This window comes from Saccostrea cucullata, unplaced genomic scaffold, assembly GCF_032062105.1.
Source record: "Saccostrea cucullata isolate Sc308-1 unplaced genomic scaffold, CSIRO_AGI_Scuc_v1 ctg766, whole genome shotgun sequence".
Classification (NCBI taxonomy): Eukaryota; Metazoa; Mollusca; class Bivalvia; order Ostreida; family Ostreidae; genus Saccostrea; species Saccostrea cuccullata.
Window position 1 is genome coordinate 171,069 of NW_026923526.1, and position 6,940 is coordinate 178,008.

The window sequence follows — 6,940 nt, forward strand, 5'->3', positions numbered from 1 at the left end:
AGTTCTTTGTACAAGATAGATGTTAAATGCGTTCACAGATACTTGCTTTGTTTATAACACAGGTGGCTAGTACACTGGTGACCTCGATCGGCAACGTGGGATTAGCGCGTTATGTTACATAACTGAAAACATCGAACTGAAACATGGTGATCGTAATATGCATACAGCTAATGATGTCAATTATTCAATGCATACAGTTTAAGATTACTTACATAGTTTGTTGTAATAAGAAATGTAGGAAGATATATTTAATATTCTCCGCTTTTGAACACTATTAAACTAACAACAAAAAAAAAAAAAAAAAGAAGAAAAGAAAGTTAGACTAGTTGTAATAAATCATTTAATAGTGAACCATAAAGCACGTTTAAAACCTTATTTAAAAGAAAATTAACATTAAATACTGATGGCAAGTCTGTTTAAGTTATACACATGAAGAGGTCTGATTTCCTTTCCGAATGAAAAACGCTACCTGTTTACCTGACCTCCTTTGTACTACGTATTACGCAATACCACCGGTATAATCGAACACAAAACATTTTCATCAGATCAAAAAGGTGTCAAAGAACAATTTTGTCCGTAAAATCCAGATCGAAATATTTACCGTTTTTGAGTTATAAAGCAAAAACTTTCAAGCGCACTAAATCCCTAATTATAGGGACCAGCCCCTTTTGATTAATATTATATAAAAGCCCTTGCTATTATGCACAACTTTTGTTCAACATGTCTTCACAAAATATTTTTAGTTTTCAAGATAAAAAGGAAAACATGTGTAAATTTTCGCTCTTTTAGGCATTCTAATTTTTGACCCCTATATAGCGCCATTTTGAATACAGAAATCGAAAAACAAAAACCGATATGCACAATCCTTCTGTTATCTAAAATCAGTAGAATTTTTGCTCCAGCTTTAGCCGTCTATGAGTCTTTGTCTGGAAACGAAAGCCTATAAATTTTCGTTTAAAGGGAAATAACTCAAAACCGGAAGGTCTTCCGTTGGAGCTGTGGTTAGGAAGTACAGACCTTGGGTCAAGGTCACCGCACTTTCTTATGTAAAAAATCTTTCTTCTCAGCATGAGCCTCCAGTGAATTTCAATTACAAAGTTATTCTTAAACTTTTTTTTTCTTATCGGTGACCTTGATTTGCCAGAAAGATATTTAATCCGGTCATCACAAAACCTCCAATCATAAGTAATCTATGTTTCAAGTAAGAGCCTCCGATGATTTTCATTTACTAATTCATAGCGTAGTAAAGAAAATATTTCTTCTGTCAGTGACCTTGATCTTAACAGAATAACCTTGGATCTGTGTCAAGACAAACACCTTTACAGGAATATTACAACTTTTCTGTCATTGCCCGATGAAGATCCAGCCCCAGCGTTTTGTACTAAAGTCAAACCTAAAACATTTTAAGATATTTTTGAAAGATTTAATTTACTTACAGACAATAATATTTTCTTACTGTTGTAGAATGGTTTGAATATACCAATTATTTTGCCTATGACTGCGGGGTCAATGGTTAACTGCGGTGTGTCGCTTTAGAATTTCTCGGCTGCGTGTAATCGAAAGATAGATTACGTAATGGTAAACGCACTTAGAATCTGGGGTTCCAGGTGAATATATGAGAATCACGCAGTAAATAACTGTGTATAATTTTTTTAATGAAATCCGGGCGTATATTGTTTCCGTTCAAATTGTTTGTGTTTATATTCAAACGAATAAAAGATACTCGTGCTTTTTTTTCTACAACTCTTTCTCTTGGAAAGATCTTTATTAATAAAAGGAAAAAGATACCATCGAATACTCTGAACGGGAAACAAAGAACACGTTTAAAACCTAATTTAAAAAAGAGATATGATATAGTGTTGTAAAATATTTATTACTTACGGCAAGTTTATTTCAATTATTCTTCAATATCAAAATGAGAACGGAGCCTTCTTTACGTTGAATACGGATCTAGCTTTGTTTCCTACCATACGTAAGACTCGAACAAAATAGTATTTTCATGGCACAGAGATAGTTTAAAAAGGAACAATTTTATCAAGAATTAATTTAACCATTCTGTGGTGGTTTATTTTTTGTGTATGACTGTAGGTCGCTGGATCATACGCCGATTGATTCCCGGTGACAGACTTTGCCCCGCCGCTATCGAGGGAGGCGCATTATATAATTGTAAACAAACATGGTGAATGTTAAAGCCGTGCAATTAATGGCTGTGAATAGCATATGTGCTTTTTAGTTATGTTTTATTTTCTGACTATATTGTTTGTTTTTATGTGATAAGAAGAAAAGATTATATTTTCTTCCCTTTTTAGTAGACTTGGTTTATACGATTAAAAAAAAAAAGAAATAAAAGGGAAAGTTGTCAGTGAATAAACATGATAATTTGGAAGAAAAAAAGCACAAACACTTCAAGAACTTTATTCTGAAGAATATTAGAATCCAATGTAGCCATGTTTATTATTTATAGAAAACTTGCTTTGGTTACGCGCATGAGGAACTCTCATTTACGTGCTGAGTGAAAAGAATTACCTGTACATATATAGGTCATGTACCAGCTCATTTAAAACTAGACTCGAACATAATAACAATTTCATGAGATCAGTAAGATGTTAAATCATAACTTTATAATCGACAGTCCTTTCGAAATATTTACCGTTCTTGAGTTATAAAGCAAAAACTTTCAAGGTCCCTTGATCCCTAATTATAGGGGCCAGCCCCTTTTGAATACTGTGGTTTCATCAATATTCGTTGAGCACCAATTTTCGTGGATTTCGTGGTTGAGCAGATCCACGAATTCAAATATTCATTGAATTACGAAATATTACATTCATTTGTATATGCAATGTTTTTATCCGCGAAATTACGTATCCTCGAAAACGTCAGTTTAAAAAAATCCACGAAAATTGATGCCAACGAAAATTGATGAAACCACAGTACTATTATATGAAAACCCTTTCAATTATGCACAATTTTGTTCATTATATCTTAACAAAATATTTTTAGTTTTCAAGATAAAAGGAAAATATGTGTAAATTTTCGCTCCTTTAAGCGTTCTAATTTTTGACCCCTATATAGCGCCATTGTGAATATAGAAATCGAAAAACAAAAACCGATGTGCACAACTTCAATCCTTCTAATACCTAAAATCAGTAAAAATTCTGCTCTAGCTTTTGTGGTCTCTGAGCCTTTATCCGGAAACGAAAGCCTATAAAATTTTTGTTTAAAGGGGAATAACTCAAAAGCGGAAATGAATTTTTGAAATGTTAGATACCACTCTGATAGAGTTTAATAATGTCTATAATGTCTGAAAATTTGAGCGAAATCCGTTGATAAATAAGTAAGATATGAGGCCTCAAAATTGGCGTCTAGGAAGTACAAGAAAAAAAAGAATAATAATCTTGACCAACAGAATCAGTAGAAGGTCTTCCGTTTCAAACGGAAGACCTTAATAATCCTAATCATCAGAATCAGTAGAAAGTCTTCCGTTGGAAACGGAAGACCTTAATTATATAAATCTTAGAAATAGATTGTTTAATTTAATAAAGAGTGGAAAGCTGAATCTTGACTGTCTTGGTTGCATTTTATACAGGTTGGGTAACATCTCCACTCCCAAACCATGACCACCGCTCTGGTCCACAGATTTAAAAGGAATTATTTAATAAAAGAGATAGCGCATTTGAGCCATCCTGGTACCTCCACAAGACAAGCGAGTTTACGCGAGTTCCAGTCAATGAGATAATCTGCATATGGTCAACAAAAAAAAATTCACTGTTATTTTTCCTTATGAAAAATGGAACAGCCACTGATCAAGAAATCTGTACAGGCGACATGCCTAATGTAGTTCATGCAGTGATAAACGCAATGGGTTTTCTTAAGAAATAAAGGAGAAATTATTAAGTGGATGTAAATATTTCCTGTTAACTATTCAGATCACTAGAAGTAATTTGTCCTTTAAGAAACAAAATATATTCTTATTCCACATGGGTTCGACTGTAAAAGATAATGAGTCATACATTACTTTGACCTTCTCCTCACCTTGACCTTTGACCTCAAGGTCAAACTATTCTTTATTATATATTCTATGTCTAATAATTTCTTAACTAAATCTACATGGTTCTTGATATTTTGAATCCTGCTTTCAATATTTCATACATTGATACATAGTGTTTGTGAATTGTTTGACAATTCAAGAAGAGAAATTCATGTTCTACTGTTGGCCTTGACCAAAGCAGCAAGGTCAGTCACTTAATTGAGGTCCAAGTTAATAATTTTAAGTGTTATGACCTGTTGTTGAAATACATGTACTAAGTATTTGAAACATGTGCAAAGTAATTCATCATGATCAATCTTTTGTCAACACTAAATATTGATGCTTCAACATCAATAATGATTAAAATACTGTAAATCACTTTTTATTCGCGAGAACTTTACTTTCGCGTAATAACGCAAGACGGTATGCTCACGAAAATTTCATTCTCGCGTATAATAGAATTCTCTAAGAGTATATGGAACAATGACCACAATTCATGAAAATTTTGTCTCGCTAATAAAGAGCCAATAACTATCTCACGAAAATAAGGTGTCGTAATTTAAATTAAGTGATCTACAGTACCCTTGCTGTTTCCTAAGATTTTTCTGCCCTGCAGTATATATGCAGTATAGTGTTTAAGATGATGAATTCAAAACAACAGCATTTTTTTAAAACAGAAAACCCTATTAGGAACAGATATGATTAATTCCCCTTTAAAAGTTTCTCCTTTAACACACTATTACATGTACTGAAAGCACTTACTTTAGGAAAATGCAATGAAAAATTTATTTTATTTCCCCCCTAGCTTTGCTTATTCATGTCAGACTAGACTTTAAAATTATTTAACAAAAAATAATTTGACCACATTGTGTAAAAACATGCTTAGAGTTCAGGCTACCCCCCTTCTTTGTTTTTAATTTATGCCCTGCCATGAATATAGCCGGGGCATATAGCGTTTGGCACGTCCGTCTTCTGTCCTTCCTTCTGTCACACTTTGAGTTTAGCTCAGTTCAAAGCTCAGTTTCAAAGAGAAACCATCCAAGATATTTTTATCAAACTTCCTATGGTGACACATACAGATGTAAGCATTTCAACTGTATCAAGATTTTTGACCTTGTCCTTTCATTTGACCTTGACCTCACTTTCATCAAATTGTGTTTAAATCTGTTTTAAAGAAACCATTCATAATATTTTTTTCAACTTCACATGCTGATACATACTGATGAGAGAATTTAAACTGCATCAACATCTTTTTTACCTTGGCTTTTCCTTTGACCTCACTTTTCTGAAATTAGTGTCAAACTTCATATGCTGATACATACTGATGTAAGCAAATTCAACTGCATCACTGTTCAAGATATTCTGATCAAATTTCGCACATTAATACAAATTTTCATGTTGCATTACTAATATACCCTCGACAGGGCACTCATGTCCTATAAACATTTTCTAGGGATTTTTTTTGGATAAAGTAAATTAAAAAATATAATTTGTCCCCTTTGCACAATCTTCATTTCCTTTTAAAGGAGAAGGTTTCTTTTTATGGTATGAATAATGCTTCAACTCTTGACAACTACTCCTTAACATGCTTAATGAAATACCTGGTAATAAATAAAATCAGAATCTTCTCCCAAATTCCTTATTTTAACTTTGAAAATCCTAAAAATAAAAAATAAAATTTTAGTGGCTACTTATTCTTTAAAGTCCCATTTCCTAATAGCTAAAAATATTTTTTAAAAAAACATGATATTCTTGGAATGTTTATTCATTTTAAATTCAGTTAATACAGACATGATGCTAAAAAAAATGCTAAAAAAATAATAAAAAGAATCCAGGATAGTTTAAATTTCACCTGTGATTTGGGCACATACATGAATTAACTCTCCATATCATATTTAAAAAATACATAACACACATAGTCCTCCATTCCATTTCTTCACATTCACTTCTGGGGACTGGTTTTTAGACAGCTTTTTGGCAATTGATTTGGTACATGGTAAAACAATCATATTTAAAACTTAAACAAAACTGTTAAATTATTGTTCGAAACAAGACACATGTAGATTTCCTCCATTGGCTTCTTTAGAGCAACAGGATGTTATCTTTAACTACCTTTTGCTGTAAAAAAACCCCCCCAAAGTTTATGTATTACCACTGAAAAAGTGATACATTTAGTAGGATTAACATAATGTATAGGTACATCCTATCTTCTGTGAATTCCTACTATGCTAGTCAATGTAAATAATTAGCATGAATCAGTTAGACAGTGGAACAATGAAGATGAACAAGCTTCAAAATATATATGAGTTCTGGATTTTAAAGTTGGAGTGGGATGGTTCAATTTTCAAAGACAAACATTACTTAATTCCTTTGTCATAATTTACATGTATATTTTTAGCTGCAGATCTGTAGCTCTCCGATAAAAATATATATTGGTAGACCGGAGAGCTACAGTGCCATCCATTGAAAAAACTGTATATTTATTGCGCACAAAAAAGTGCGCTCGGTTCTCGATTAATTCTTCAAAATTCTTACCTTAATTGACAGATAAGGAAAGATTTTTAAAAAAATGTCTTAATTTTCTATCAATTACTCTCGTAGTTGACATCCGAACGAAGTATATTGGATTGAATTATCTGTGAAACAAAAATGGCAGTACAAATAAGCGAAATGTTCGATGATTACAATATCAGGGTCAGGACGACTATTAACAACAACTTTGAGGAATGTTTAGTTGTGGAAACAGCGAAATAATATGTTAGGAATTCACGATTAGTAATATTTTGAGATTACAGTTTTAAAAACATGGAGAAATAAATCGAGAGCACTTTTTTGTGTGCAATAAATATACATTTTTTTCAATGGGTGGCACTGTAGCTCTCCGGTCTATCAATATATTTTTTTCAGAGAGCT